The 16,741-nt window shown below is 40.0% G+C and overlaps 1 protein-coding gene across 1 annotated transcript in view; it reads right to left on the bottom strand.

Moving 5' to 3' along the window:
- Positions 1 to 16,320, bottom strand: part of akap6 (A kinase (PRKA) anchor protein 6) — a 296,322-nt gene extending 280,002 nt beyond the window's left edge. The window contains exon 1 of the mRNA XM_059352817.1: positions 16,169 to 16,320. The gene's annotated coding sequence lies outside the window, so the exon portion shown is untranslated. The remainder of the gene's footprint in view (positions 1 to 16,168) is intronic.
- Between the last annotated feature and the right edge of the window lie 421 nt (positions 16,321 to 16,741).

Raw genomic sequence — 16,741 nt, 5'->3', positions numbered from 1 at the left:
AAGTAAGTCTCTACTGTTGTTGTGTTTTGCTAATATTTTGCTGAGCAGTTAAATCAAAGCCAAGAGCATCAAAACTAGGTAAATTACTTTTCTCAAATCCACAAGTTGTATTTGGTCCCCAGTGGATTTATTTCTTTTGGAGTGTTGTTTGTTTATTATCTGTTCTAGCTATTCACAATTTTTGTACACATATCAACAAAAACATGTTCCTAAATCTTTCACAAACTTGGGGAAAAACTCTGTTTGTGCAATGTGTTATTGTGTCGGGTGGGCAGTGCTGACACAGCACCAATCTTGTCTGTTTGCTGTTAATGATTGGGAAACAAAGGTAGGTTATCCAGTAAGAAAAGAAAAATCAGTATGAGTATGTCAAGTCAATAGAGTCTCGAAGGACACGACAGGAGAGAAAACTGGTGATTTTACCAACGCAGGTCACACTCCTCAGTCCTGAACACTCAGCATCCTGCCAGAGCTGCATTCTGTCAGATCACTGTTCGATTTCTGTGTGTGTGTGTGTGTGTGTGTGTGTCAGTGTTCAATAATTTATTTGTCACAGATAATGGCTCTCTTGCCTCTCTGTCACTGAAACTGTCTGACTGAACCAACTTGGATCAGAAGTGTTGCTGAGTGTAAAAAATGACAGCTTCAATTCAATAAACACAGATTCAAAACTGCTGAATAAACCATTAAAATTAGAGACATAATTGAGTTCTCTCTGTCCCCGGAATCATATATCATCATGAAACTGAATTTGTGTTTGGATTAGAGTGCCTCACTGACTAAAAACATGCATTGTCTGGTTTGGTTACTTGCTCAGAAAATCCTATTTTGAGTAAATATTGCGGCGCTGAGGAGGAACAAACATGCAGCTACAACTGAGCATCAAAGACTCAGTTAGACTTGATATTTGTGAGAGAGAATCCAGAGATTTCCCTGGGACTTTAAAGCAGTCTTTTCAAGTAGCAGGGTTTCTTCTGTTTCCCAGAATGCTACTCAATACAAATATTAATTTGCATTCAAAAGCTGGTGCAGAAAGGCAGAGTCAGAGAGTGATAGTGTGGTTTTCCCTGCTGGAAACCTGCCTCGTTGCTGTGATCTTTAATAGTAATGAATTAATTAAAAAAAACACAATAAGGTCTAATTTAATTTATTCAATCAGCACCTCCGTTTATTTCTGCGTTATTGTTGATTAAATTGCTGGTTTGATGTTCTCTTGTTCTGAGCGACAGGCAGAAACAGAAAGCCAGGGCTGAGTTTCCTCTGCCACACCCCGAGGTCTGAGCAGATGTTATCGATACTGAGAGAGGAGAGGAGGAGGAGGAGGAGGAGGAGGAGGAGGAGGAGGAGGAGGAGGAGGAGGAGAAATGAAAAACTGAAAGAAGGGAGGCTGTCAGGAGAGAACATGCAGAGGATGAGAGGAGAAAAAGAAGAGGAGACAGAAAGGTAAAGAGGGAAGAGAGGATGGTAAATGTGGATCACAAAACAGGAGGCAAGAGGAGGACAAGAAGGGGCAAAATCAGAGTAAAGATATTGGAGGAGTGGAGGAGAAATTGAAGAGAAATGGACGTTGTAAGGTGAGTAGAGAGGAGGTTAGGAAAGGAGAGGAGAGTCACATGAGACTGGAGGGAAAGTGAAGGACAGAGAGATTATGAAAAGAAGATGAATTATAAGAAGAGAGGGAGAATGGAGAGAAACAGATCGAGTCTGGCTGAAGGAAAGGGGGATGAGGAGAAAAGAGAAAAGGATGCATTTTCGAAGATAGAAGCAAAATTAGATAAAGAAAGAACAACTGGATTTCTTCTGTCTGGCACAGAAACGGGAGCAGAGTCTTTTCAAAACATTGCAACCAGGACATCAATACCAACTTCAATGAAAACACAATAAGTTTACCAGAGAAGACTAGAACACAGACAATAAAATATGCTAACAACAGGCTGGATTAAGGAGCAACACTGTATCATTAAACTAGAGTTTGAGACACATTTGAAGACAAGATGAAACAAGAAGGTTCTTGTTTAAAGCAGTCTGTCACATGTTCTGTACCAAAACAAACATGAACACCAAACAGCTGATCCTTATCTTTATATACAGCAATGTTTGTGCTGAAAAGACCCATATCCATTTTTTAGCTAAGTATCTTGCTAAGCTAACTACTTAGCCAAGAAGTAAGCTAAGTATTTAGCTTAGCAAGCTACTTAGCCAAGAAGTTAGCTAAGTATTTAGCTTGGCAAGCTACTTAGCTTAATACTTAGCAAGCTACTTAGCCAAGTAGTATGAGAGGCTAAATGGAAATAATGATATGTTATCAAAAACAAGATATTTAAAGAATACTTGGACTATTCAATCATAAAATAAGATGATATCAAAAGATTACAGAAACACACAGCAGCATTAAATAACATGAAGAAAATGGATGAGGGTCATTTCTGACCCATGTGTGCATTAGAAGGGGGTCAATATGTTGTGCATCAAAGGGTTAATAACAACAATAAGCTAACAGCACAACAAGCTGCACCAACATCATGCTGGGGCAGCGGTTCTCAAAGTTTTTCTGTAGGGTTCCCCTTTAGTTAATACAATTATTTACAAGGTCTTTGTTTTGGTAGTTGTGATTCTTTCAGTAATCAAGTATTCCACCGATAAATCCATCCATTAATAACATAAGAAATACTTTTGCTATATGAAAGAACAATAGTAAATATAAAAGAGGAAATCTAAAAAGAGAGAAAAGATAACATAACAGATACAAAAATATACTTTTGAAGATATAAACCACTGCTCACTCATGGTGCAAGGTACAATCCTGCTAAACTACCAACAATTCAAGCCAAATAAAGAGTCATCAACACTGCAGTTAGCATCATTTTTAGCAACAAAGACAAGATAATTTCATATATAAATAACCCCGTTTTTTCTTGAGGTCTTTATGTGTGCTGCTTATAAATATGTGTGTACCTTTAGTTCACTTACATTTATATATTTAGCCACGTAGAAATCATCAGAGTCAGAAAGTTCACGTTTAATCAACAATTTCTCAATTATTCCACCACCTGGGGAGTGATCAGCAGCAATCTAAGCCTGAATTATTGTAGTCAACAACGCTGCAGTTTTAAGAGAAAATGTGAGAGGAACACAAATGTAAATGCCCAAACCATCCCCCATATTCCAGTGTGTGTGTGTGTGTGTGTGTGTGTGTGTGTGTGTGTGTGTGTGTGTGTGTGTGTGTGTGTGTGTGTGTGTTTGGGGTTATAGCAGTCTATTCTCCAGGGAGGAGCTGGATAACCCTGAACCCTGAACCTCATCATGTGCAACCAGTTCCAACCTCTCTCTCACACACATACACACACATATATACACACACACACACACACACACACACACAGTGGGTGATTTGTTCAATTTTAAAGATGGGGGGGATGGTGGGTGATCACACACACACACAGCTGACTGAGTTCCCAGCACTATTGTGTGATGAGGGATGGGGCCTCTGGTCTCTTGTTGAATCTGACAGAAAGCTTCATTAACATGTCACACTGGGATTCAATGAACATAATATTATGTATCTCATGTTCTAGGGCTGGGCGATATGGCCCTAAAATAATATCACGATATTTCAGGCAATTTTTGCGATAACGATATTCTTCACGATACTACGAAATACTTAAAAAGATATAGAAAATATGATTTTTTTAGTCTGTATAAATAAATAAATATCTAAAATGTAGTGTGAAGTGCAAATCTCAACAGTTGCCAAATACAAAAAAATTTACTCTTGACTCTTGAGTATGAGCATATAATAAAAATAACCATTTAGGGGTTCTGGGGGCATATTTTAATGACATTTTGTAAAGGAGAATAAAGGTTCTTGTATGTTTTATTTAAGGCATTTTATTTTGACAGTCTTCCTGTAAGTTCTGTGGTGGATTCTGTTAACACACCATGCTCTTATTTTGAAAGCCGCATGTGTTTAGCGACAGAGGGTAAGTAGCTTTTTGTGATTAAAACAACTTTAATTGTTAGCCTTATGCCACTACATCAAGAAGTAGGAATGTTGCCAATATCATGATATGCATTTTTTTAACCATAAAAAAAATATACTGATATTATTGTGAACGATACGATATGGCACAGCCCTATCATGTTCCTGCTAGATGCATGTCTGTATGTGTGAGTCAAACAGTTGTAAAGCAAAATAATAGTTATTGTTACAGTTTAATTAAGTTTAAACAGTGATTTTGAGCTGACTGGATTGTTGGAGCTGGTGGTTCGAATTAAGAATTTTTTTTGTTTTTCTTCCCCCAGATCAATTTTTTTTTTTAAAGATTCACCAAATTTGTATATTCATGTGCAATGACGCTACCCTTAAATTATTAACACCATAATTCTGATTATTTAAAGTCTATATAATTTAAAATACTTTTAAAAATGTGTTTGCTGAGGTCAAGCTTACATAAAAGCTGGAATGTTTTCTAAAACTGGAAAAAAACTTAATATTTTGATAATCTTTTTGAAAAATATTCAGTTAAAAAAATGTAAAAGACAATATATTCAATGTTCAAACTGAAAAATACAAACTCTTTGACACTGGCAGGAGTAGCTTTAATATTAATACTATAATTGTAGTAATAACAGAACGGGTTTATAATTTTTCCATCCTGGCAGAAGAGGAAGTACATTCAATTAAGATTTGTTTATAGCAATTAAAAGCATTTTATATTGATTATTGCTGCCAGAGCAATTAGATTCCATTATTGTTTCATGCTGACTGATGTGAGTCAGTATGATTTATAATCAAAGAAACAATACAAGATAAATGAATATGTTTCCACTTTAGAAAAAGATTTTGTGTTTAAACCAGAAGCGTTTTTAGATTTTCAGCTATTGAAGTTAAAGTGTGGCGAGCAGATGTTAAACCAGATGTTGTGTGCTGCACTGTAACCTGCTGCTGTATCATCCTGACACTACAGCTGATCATTAGCCTCCCTGCTCGCTGTGCTGTCCCTGCTGATGGGCATGCAGGGCGTCGCCTCTGCAGGGAGACTCTGAGGCTACGGACCAGCATGCACTTCACCATTTCAGACATTACAGAATGGATTTATGACAAGTTTCAGTGGCTGAACACAGAGCTGCTAACCCTGTACTTCTGTCACAGCCAGCAGAGAAAGCTTCAAGTCATCTATCTATTCATCTTTCCATCTGAGCCACTTTAAAATGTAAGGATATAAACACAAACACTAATAGAAAACTACAGACCATCTTGCAGATAAATCTAACTCACCAAGTATGTCTTATCTTATGAAGTAGGAGGGAAAAAAGGGAAATTAAACGTAGTACTCTACTGATTTCTGTATTTCTATAAGGGTACTAGTGTTGCCCTAAACTCAGTGTAAACAAATGATTAAAATCTAAAATCATTCTTCTTGCCTTCCATACTTTCTTCTCTACCTCCCTACATCCTTTTCTAGCTCCCTACAACCTTCTTTCCTTTCCTACATCCTTCTCTATCTTCCCAACATCATTCTTTCCTTCCCTATGTCCTTCTCTACCTCCCTACAACCTTCTTTCCTTCCCTACGTCCTTCTCTACCTCCCTACATCTTTCTTTCCTTCCCTACATCCTTCTCTACAGAATGGATTTATGACAAGTTTCAGTGGCTGAACACAGAGCTGCTAACCCTGTACTTCTGTCACAGCCAGCAGAGAAAGCTTCAAGTCATCTATCTATTCATCTTTCCATCTGTAGGGATATAAACACAAACACTGATAGAAAACTACAGACCATCTTGCAGATAAATCTAACTCACCAAGTATGTCTTATCTTATGAAGTAGGAGGAAAAAAAGGGAAATTAAACATAGTACTCTACTGATTTCTGTATTTCTATAAGGGTACTGGTGTTGCCCTAAACTCAGTGTAAACAAATAATTAAATTCTAAAATCATTCTTCTTGCCTTCCATACTTTCTTCTCTACCTCCCTACATCCTTCTTTCCTTCCCTACATCCTTTTCTAGCTCCCTAAAACCTTCTTTCCTTCCCAACATCCTTCTCTATCTTCCCAACATCCTTCTTTCCTTCCCTACGTCCTTCTCTACCTCCCTACATCCTTCTTTCCTTCCCTAAATTCTTCTCTACAGAATGGATTTATGACAAGTTTCAGTGGCTGAACACAGAGCTGCTAACCCTGTACTTCTGTCACAGCCAGCAGAGAAAGCTATAAGTCATCTATCTATTCATCTTTCCATCTGAGCCACTTTAAAATGTCGGGATATAAACACAAACACTGATAGAAAACTACAGACCATCTTGCAGATAAATCTAACTCACCAAGTATGTCTTATCTTATGAAGTAGGAGGAAAAAAAGGGAAATTAAACGTAGTACTCTACTGATTTCTGTATTTCTATAAGGGTACTAGTGTTGCCCTAAACTCAGTGTAAACAAATGATTAAATTCTAAAATCATTCTTCTTGCCTTCCATACTTTCTTCTCTACCTCCCTACACCCTTCTTTCCTTCCCTACATCCTTTTCTAGCTCCCTACAACCTTATTTCCTTTCCTACATCCTTCACTACCTCCCTACAACCTTCTTTCCTTTCCAACATCCTTCTCTATCTTCCCAACATCCTTCTTTCCTTCCCTACGTCCTTCTCTACCTCCCTACATCCTTCTTTCCTTCCCTACGTCCTTCTCTACCTCCCTACATCCTTCTTTCCTTCCCTACATCCTTCTCTACAGAATGGATTTATGACAAGTTTCAGTGGCTGAACACAGAGCTGCTAACCCTGTACTTCTGTCACAGCCAGCAGAGAAAGCTTCAATTCATCTATCTATTCATCTTTCCATCTGAGCCACTTTAAAATGTAGGGATATAAACTAGGGGTGGGCGATATGGCCCTAAAAGAATATCACGATATTTCAGGCTATTTTTGCGATAACGATTATTCTTCACGATATTACGAAATACTTAAAAAGTACGTTTGAAGTGCAAATCTCAACAGTTTCCAAATACAAAAAAAATTACTCTTGACTCTTGAGTATGAGCATTATGAATAATAAAAATAACCATTTAGGGGTTTCGGGGGCATATTTTAATGACATTTTGTAAAGGAGAATAAAGGTTCTTGTATGTTTTATTTAAGGCATCTTATTTTGACAGTCTTCTTGTAAGTTCTGTGGTGGATTCTGTTAACACACATGCTCTTATTTTGAAAGCTGCATGTGTTTAGCGACAGAGAGTAAGTGGCTTTTTGTGATTAAAACAACTTTAACCACTACATCAAGAAGTACGAATGTTGCCAATATCATGATATGCATTTTTTTTAACCATAAAAAAAATATACCGATATTATTGTGAACGATACGATATGGCACACCCCTAATATAAACACAAACACTGATAGGAAACTACAGACCATCTTGCAGATAAATCTAACTCACCAAGTATGTCTTAAACACGTCCAGATGTGTTTAGAAAGTACTTTGCAAATGAACTTGACCTGAACTGACTTGAGTAAACACAAGTTGCTCCTGGCTAATTACAGACGATCCTAGGGGAGTCTCTTCTGCTGTACTGGGAGATCCAGCACGAGTCTCCCTCATTAACCATCTCTAAAATATGAACCCACACGCAGGAGACGAGGGAGTAAAGCTGGAGGTTACAGATTAAGGTCAGGGGCGGATGGCTGCAGGCTGGCTAAAGGTAAGACAGCGAGAAAGAAAGCAGCTTTCTTGAGAAATAAATGGCTTAAAATGAATGGAAATAGGACACAAAATATACTAAACCAAGAATAAAATGCAAATCACAGCAGATGGGTGTTGAGCTGCAGGTGTCTGCAGTAGAAGAAGCATCTTTTGGGATAGCAGCTTGAGGTCTGGAGGCTAATAGCTCAAGGTTTATATATGTGCTGCTAACTGAGTGATGCTTGAGAGTGTGGAGTGAATCTCCTGCATTAATGCCAATCAACCTGTCCTCACCGCACAGCAGGACACGTCTCACTCCTCTGGATCTGTCCTGTTCCACTGGCTGCAATAACACCTGGTTAAACTGCATTAAGATCAGTTTATGCATCAACCTGGAGGACGTCGTCTTATTAGAGTCGACAGATCTGTCTGACATACAGCAAAGATGCCAAAATGATGCCACACTTTCACTCCAAAAACCTAAATGTCAATCATTTAAAGCCACATAAATGCACCACCAATTATCCAGATGATATGATTATATAACAAATTAGGGGTGGGCGATATGGCCCTGAAATAATATCACAATATTTCAGGCTATTTTTGCGATAACGATTATTCTTCATGATATTACGAAATACTTAAAAAGATATAGAAAATATGATTTTTTTTTTAGTCTGTATAAATAAATAAAAATTTAAAATGTAGTTTGAAGTGCAAATCTCAACAGTTGCCAAATACAAAAAAATTTACTCTTGACTCTTGAGTATGAGCAAATAATAAAAATAACCATTTAGGGGTTCCGGGGGCATATTTTAATGACATTTTGTAAAGGCGAATAAAGGTTCTTGTATGTTTTATTTAAGGCATCTTATTTTGACAGTCTTCTTGTAAGTTCTGTGGTGGATTCTGTTAACACACCGTGCTCTTATTTTGAAAGCTGCATGTGTTTAGCGACAGGGAGTAAGTAGGTTTTTGTGATTAAAACAACTTTAACAACTACATCAAGAAGTACGAATGTTGCCAATATCATGATATGCATTTTTTTTAACCATTAAAAAAATATTCCGATATTATCGTGAACGATACGATATGGCACACCCCTATAACAAATGAGATATGGATACTTGGACCAAGGACTGAACTTTTGAACCACAGCTGCCCCTACAAGTTAGCCGAAACTGCATCAGGCTGCATATCTTTAGCTATAAACAACCCCAATGCTTCAGTTAGGACTTTCCCCAGTCTGAATCAGCATGGAGAGGCTGTTTAAATGCTGCAGGGAAGGAGAAAGAGTTGTTCTTTCTACCTCTTGCATGATGCCTTCCTAAATGCACCTTCACATTATGCTGCTGGCAGAAGCTACAACATTAGACACTGCAACACTGAATCTGTAATGCTCCTATACAGCAGGACGAAACCATGCCAGATGTACCCTAACTGTACTTTGCACAAAGGCACAAGGATTTTTCTCCCACCCAATAACTTTAATTAAAAGTTATTTTTCTTCTGTGCAACCCTTTCTGACTAAAATATGTGAGGTTAAGAGGAACTGCGCACATACATGCCCTGAACCGTGAGAAGAGACTCAAATGATGGATCTCTTATTAAGTAGGAGGAAAAAAAGGGAAATTAAACGTAGTACTCTACTGATTTCTGTATTTCTATAAGGGTACTAGTGTTGCCCTAAACTCAGTGTAAACAAATGATTAAAATACAAAATCATTCTTCTTGCCTTCCATACTTTCTTCTCTACCTCCCTACATCCTTCTTTCCTTCCCTACATCCTTTTCTACCTCCCTACAACTTTCTTTCCTTCCCTGCATCCTTCACTACCTTCCTACATCCTTCTTTCCTTCCCTACATCCTTCTTTCCTTCTCTACCGCCCTATATCCTTCTTTCCTTCCCTACATTTTTCTCTGCCTCCCTACATCCTTCTTTCCTTCTCTAAGTCTTTTTCTACCTCCCTAAATCCTTCTTTCCTTCCCTACGTCCTTCTCTACCTCCCTACATCTTTCTCTACCTCCCTATATCCTTCTTTCCTTCCTTACGTCCTTCTCTACTTCCCTACATCCTTCTTTCTTTCCCTACGTCCTTCTCTACCACCCTACATCCTTCTTTCCTTCTCTACGTCTCTACATCATTCTCTACCTCCCTACCTCCTTCTCTACCTACCAACATTCTTCGTTCCTTCCCCAAGTCCTTCTCTACCTCCCTACATCCTTGTTTCCTTCCCTACATCCTTCTCTACCGTCCCATTATCTCTCTTTCTTTCCCTACACCCTTCTCTACCTCCCTACTTCCTTCTCTACCTCCCTCACATCCTTCTTTCCTTCTCTACCACCCTATATCCTTCTCTACCTCCCAACATCCTTCTTTCCTTCTCTACCTCCCTACTTCCTTCTCTACCTCCCAACATCCTTCTTTCCTTCCCTAAATACTTCTCTACCTCCCTAAATCCTTCTTTCCTTCCCTATGTAGTACTTTACTGATTTCTGTATTTTTATAAGGGTACTGGTGTTGCCCTAGACTCTGTGTAAACAAATATCTAAATCCAAACCTATGAACTACTTCACATGCTTAAAATAATAGTCTTGAATCTTGAATCTAAAAAGTTATTTACAGCCCTGTGTGAGAGAAGACGCCTCATTTACTGTAACTTATATGGACAGAAAACATCAGTATCTTTTTAAAATCACATGATAAAAAGAAAAGTCTATGATGACGCTGAGGCTGATGGAGCAGGGGTTAGCTCCTATTAGTATCACCACACTGTAAAAAATGTTTGTAGAAATGGCAGTAAAACACTGTCAAATTGCATCAGAAATAGGTTGTAAAATTGAACATTGTACATCACCGTAGTAGATACTTTTAATTACTGTAAATCAAAGAATAGTATAAAACTTTAAATTCTACTGTCATAAACTGTAGAAAACACACAGTTGTGCTGTAAAAATATACAGTTTTCATGTAAAATGAATGGAGAAATACCATGATGACACAATTATCCTGAAAGTAATGGGATTATTAAGTATAAATTACAGTTTTTTTGCTGATATTTACATTTACATACGCTCACTGTATTTCTTACGGTGAAGTTCTGGCAACCACAGCTGCCGGTATTTTACCGTAAATTAAACAGATTTTTTTTTACAGTGCATGTCCAGATGAACTCTGGTCAGGTTACCGCTCCTCCTTCCTTCGATGTTTCACTGAGGATTTAATCCCATGAAGCATCTGTAACAGGAGAAGCCTCCACCCACTTTAACCTTCCCTGCCTTTCCCCTGACATCTACGCTTCTGTGCTCCTCTGCAGCCACTCAGCCCCTTTAACAGCCCGGAGATAGTTACATCATGTCCTGTGGAGTGGAAACTGCAGACACTGACCACTCATACTGTACTGCAACAACTTCCTGCTCCTCATCAGCAATATTAAAAACCATGTCCTCCACATATTTATCTTTGATATCATTGTCTCCTGCTTCCTTACATCCGTATTTTAATCTCTATATCCTTCGATGTTTCCCTACATTTGTCCCCGTTCCTTACTTTCCCTTAATCTCTCTTGCCCTCCCAAGATCCTTCTTCCTTTTCTGTTGTCCCTCTTTCTCTCTCTTCATCCTTTTTACTCTCCTTGCATCTTTTTTTGCCCTTACCAGGCCATTTTTTCCTCCCTACATCATTCCTGTCCTGCCAAGGTCCTTCTTTCCTGTCCTTCATCCTTATTCCCTTTTCTTAATAGTTCTTTCCTTCATTATTGCTGCCTACAACCTTCTTTCCTTCACTATGTCCTCCTCTACCTCCCCACAACCTTCTTTCCTTCCCTAAATCCTTCTCTAACTCCCTACATCTTCCTTGCCTTCCCTACATTCTTCTCCATCTCCCTACATCCTTCTTTCCTTTCCTACATCTTGCTCTACGTCTCTACATCCTTGTTTCCTTTCCTACATCTTTCTCTACGTCTCTACATCCTCCTTTCCTTCCCTACGTTCTCCTCTCCCTCCCCACGACCTTCTTCCCTTCCCTATGTCCTTCTTTCCTTCCCTTCGTCCTTCTTTATCTCCCCACAAGCTTCTTTCCTTTCCTACGTCCTTCTCCATCTCACTAAATCCTTTTTTCCTTTCCTATGTCCTTCTCTACGTCTCTACATCCCTATTTACTTCCCTACGTCCTCCTCTACCACCCTACATCCTTCTTTCCTTCCCTACATCCTCCTCTACCACCCTACATCCTTCTTTCCTTCCCTACGTCCTTCTTTCCTTTGCTACATCCTCCTCTCCCTCACCAAAACGTTCATTCCTTCCCTACATCCTTCTTTCCTTCCCTACGTCCTTCTTTCCTTTGCTACATCCTCCTCTCCCTCACCAAAACGTTCATTCCTTCCCTACATCCTTCTTTCCTTCCCTACGTCCGTCTCTACCTCCCTACGTCCATCTTTCCTTCCCTATATCCTTCTCTACCGACCTACATCCTTCTTTCCTTCCCTACATCCTCCTCTACCTTCCCTACATCCCTCTCTACCTCCCTACATCCTTCTTTTGTTCCCTACATCCTTTTTCCCCATGTCCTTCTCTACCACCTAACATTCTTTTTTTTCCTTACCTACATCCTTCTTTCCTTCTCTACATCCTTCCTACCTTCCCTACGTCCTTCTCTATCTCCCTACATCCTTCTTTCCTTCTCCATGTCCTTCTCTACCGACCTACATCCCTCTCTACCTCCCTACAGCCTTCTATCCTTCCCTACATCCCTCTCTACCTCCCTACATCCTTCTTTTGTTCCCTACATCCTTTTCTACCATCCAACAACCTTCTTTCCTTCCCTACGTCCTTCTCTACCACCTAACATTCTTTTTTTTCCTTACCTACATCCTTCTTTCCTTACGTATTTCTTTCTCTACCTCCCCACAACCTTCCTTCCTTCCCTACGGCCTTTTCTACCTCCCAACATCCTTCTTTCTTTCCAAACATCCTTCTTTACTTTGCTATTTCTTTCTTTAACTCCCCACAACCTATGTCCTTCTTTTTCTCTGTAAATACTTCTTGCCCTCCCCATGCCCTTTGTTCCTTCCCCACATCCTTCTCTACCTCCCTTATCCTCCTCTCCTTCACTACATCCTTCTCTACCTCCCTTCATCTTTTTTTCCTCCCTACATCCTTGTCTACCCCTGCATCCTTCTTTCCTTCACTACCTCCCTACAGCCTTCTTTCCTTCGCTACATCCTTCTTTACCTCTCTACATCCTTCTTTCCTTTCCTTAGTCGTTCTCTACCTCCCAACATCCTTCTTTCCTTTCCCTATGTCCTTCTTTCCTTCACTACATCTATCTCTACCTACCTACATCCTTATTTCCTTCTCTACTTCCTTCTTTACCTCCCCACATTCTTCTTTTCATCCCTGGGTCCTTCTTTGTCTCTGTGTACTTCTTGCTCTCCCCGTGTCCTTTATTCCTTCTCTATACCTTCCTTTTCTTCCCTACATCCTTCTGTCTATGTCTACTTCCTTCCCTACATCTTTTTTGCCCTCCCAACGTCCTTTTTTCTCCTCCCTACATCATTCTTGTCCTGCCTGGGTCCTTTATTCCTGTCTTACATCCATCTTTCCTTCCCAACATCATTCTTTCCTTCCCAACATCCTTCTTCCCTTCCCACATCCATCTTCCCCTACCCCCCTTCTTTCCTCCTTAGCATCCTTTCTCCTTTTCTTTCCTTCCTTGTTTCCTTCCCTGCATCCCTCTTTCCTTCCCTACGTCCTCTTTTATTAACCTGGGCACAGTTTTTTTCCCAGTTGGTCAAAAACTGGAGGAAACTATTTGTGCAACATCCTTTAGGAAGCTTTCCAAAAACAACAACAACAACAGGAAGTCTCTTTGATTCCTGGTCCATTTAACGCCACATCACAGGGACGATTTTTGGGTCGACTTTGTACACAAAAGCTGCTTCACTCAACCTTTGATCAGCAGACATGGCTGATGATTAACAACTTCCTCTACATTTATCTCTTGGAAAAATATCATAGGAGAATGTTGATTCAACCTGCTGTATTTCCTACTGATGTGTCTGTCGTTGCTCTCTGGTGTCATGCTAACTTGAACTCCTTCATTATAGAGATACGTGTAAACGAGGACTCAAGGGAGAGCCACACAAGCCTCGATGCAGTTTCCAAATAAACATAATTTTTACATGAGTCACTTAAAATGCTTGTATAGAAGTCTGACTGAAAGTAGACGAATGAGAAGACTATTATAGCTAACAGCATAGTGATCATTTATTTCCTCTCCATGCCTTCTTTGAATTACTTCCTAGAGGAGGAGAAACACAGGAGGAAGGACAGGATCAACTCTCTTAGTCCAAAAATGAGACAAAATGAACACAATTTAAGTAAATCAGGACTTTAAGAATCAACAATGCTCAGGTGAGGTCAGAAATACTCACTTGTTTACATGTAAACACTGAGCAGGAATCTTCACACCACACAGCTTTTAAATTCCACTGGTATGGTACTGTAAACTTTGGAAGATGACTACAGACAATGACCACATATTTAATAAGGGAGGCTGTTACTGTTCATGCCGTCATCCAGTGACCACATGGATAACTGAATGCATTAAGAGACGTGATGCGTAAGGATCTTAGCTCAGAAAGAGCCTATCGACCACATCATGATTTCACTTTACAGTAATTAATCAGAGAGGCATGTCGACGTGTTTATACAAGTTGGGAAAAGTCTAAGGGAAAGGATTTGTGGGAAAACATACAAACCACTTGAGGAAACCGTGTTATACCAACATTTTAGGTGCATTCACATTCAGTTTACCTTACAAAAAAAGTTGTTTAATCTAGATAAATTTGTGTTTTTTTCCCATCCTGTCTCATCTGACTGTCCCATAAGATGTCACCATGATCCCAGAACTCAGCAATTAACAGGAAAGAGTACAATTCGCTTTGCCTAACCTGAAGTCCTCATTACATCATCTAACAGTCTTCACCTCTACACCTTCTTCATGACAAACATTTTGACTCATAATAGCAGGAAATCCACAGGTGAACAAGTTTCATGACCAATGGCAGAGAGTTAGAATGCACATTACCAGGAAGCTAGAATGAGACACGTCTGGACTTCTCTCTCCAGCTCTCCTTCACCCCATTTCAAACAAACTCTTGGAACTTTGGTACTATCCAGTGAATAAGGCCGCATATTCCCCAGTTTCGAGCAGAAGTAATTGTAATCAAGGATGTAAACAGGAGGAGCAAGATGGCAAGACGTACTGATTACCTGCAAGCTTTTGTTCTGTTATTACAGATATTTCTGTTCATCCAAAAACCAAGCATGGACCAACTCGTAATGGTAAGAACATTTAGAAAACTCTCTCTCTCTTTACAAACGATGGAATATAAGATAAGTTAGATAAGATAAGGTATTACTTCATTAATCCTGAAGGAAATTCTGGTTCCAGACTGCTTCATGTTACAAAAACAATCACAATATAGGATAATATAAGAAAAACAATGAAAAAAATATGTAACAATAACAATATATAGTATAAATATAACAATATAAAAATGAAAAATAAAGTGAGTAAAGTAGGTAGAGTGCCACAACCACTGGCGTCATCACAGGTCGCACTTCTGGTCAAGGAAAAACCTGCTATTTTTTTTACAAGTTCGACAGTATTTGTGGTCAAAATCCTCTGAACGGGTTAAAATTAGGTGCAGGAACCAAAACACAACCTGTTTCATGTTGGTGTCAAAGAGATACCTGCTCACAAAACTACTTCTGTCACTTTTTCTTCAAACAAACATGACTGCTTTTGATTAAACTGTCTGACAGCATGCTCTGTACAGTAATTGCATCTCGTCCCTCCCTATCACAGCAGACTTTCCGCCCCTCCTTAAGTTGCAACATGTCAACACTTTCACCTTTCGACGTGGTTGAACGACACATGATATAAACTTGTTAGCTTCAAGTATACTGCACTGATCCCTGTTTCACAATCTAAACTGAAAGAAAAACATAGCAGGTGAGAAATACTCGCTATAGTAAACACAGTGTTAGAAAGTAGGATTCTCCTCACATGCATGAGGCTTTTAACCCAGTGAAAGACACTTAAAGCAGCCGAGTAAACCAGCTGGACTGAAGCAGAGAAGCAGATTGGGAACAGAGAGGAGAGAGGTGTTGGCCTCTTTCTGTATGCAGCAGGCAGAGCGAGCTCTTCTGCAGAGCAGGCCTCCATAACAAAAGCTCAGAGAGAGAGAGAGAGAGAGAGAGGGAGAGAGAGACACTGGGAGTCACCTCCCTCTGCTTCTGTCTCTCTCTTTATCTTATTCTCTCTTTCCTTGCATCATTCTGGTAGCATCAGACAGCTCATTAAATCAGCATTCCAGGAAGGATTAGGCTTAACACACACACATTCATGAGCACACACACACACACTTTCACATATACAAAAACAGGAGGGAGGTGACAGAGAGCAGCTTCAGCAGTACGTACCACATCTCTTCTTCTTGAGTCCAGGTCGTTCCCCTCTGCTCTTCCTGAGTGTCGGATGCTGGAGGATGCAGAGAGAGAGAGAGAGAGGGAGGGAGGTGCCTTTGATGTTGTGGCAATCCCACTGCAGAGAGAGAGAGAGAGAGAGAGAGAGAGAGAGAGAGTAGGGAGAGATGGTGCTAGCAGAGAGGAAGCTAAAGCTAAAGTAGCAACCAGCTCAGTATGGGACGGTGGGATGGACGGATGGGAGGGATGATGATGATGATGCGGCACCTTTCAGTATGGAAACAGAGAGGGAGAGAGGGAGAGAGGGGTGCCCTGTTACCTTGGAAACTGAGATGATGTGATGGGGAAGGTGGAGCTGAGCTGTGATTGGCTGACAGGGTGTGGTGCTCCCCTTCCTGAGGGAGGAGGAGGAGGAGGAGGGAGAGGGGGATGACAGAGCAAAGGCTGGGATGTGTGAAGCAGCTGCTCTCTCTTTTTCTGTGCCGGAGGAGGAAACGCTGCGCAGGGAGGAGGGGAAGCCATCGACGCCCCCGAGTGGTGACTCCTGGAAGTGCAGAAGAAGAGGATTAT

This window comes from Centropristis striata, chromosome 16 (assembly GCF_030273125.1).
Source record: "Centropristis striata isolate RG_2023a ecotype Rhode Island chromosome 16, C.striata_1.0, whole genome shotgun sequence".
NCBI lineage: Eukaryota > Metazoa > Chordata > Actinopteri > Perciformes > Serranidae > Centropristis > Centropristis striata.
Note: the sequence above shows the minus strand (reverse complement) of the source record. Positions and strands in the feature narration are given on the sequence as shown.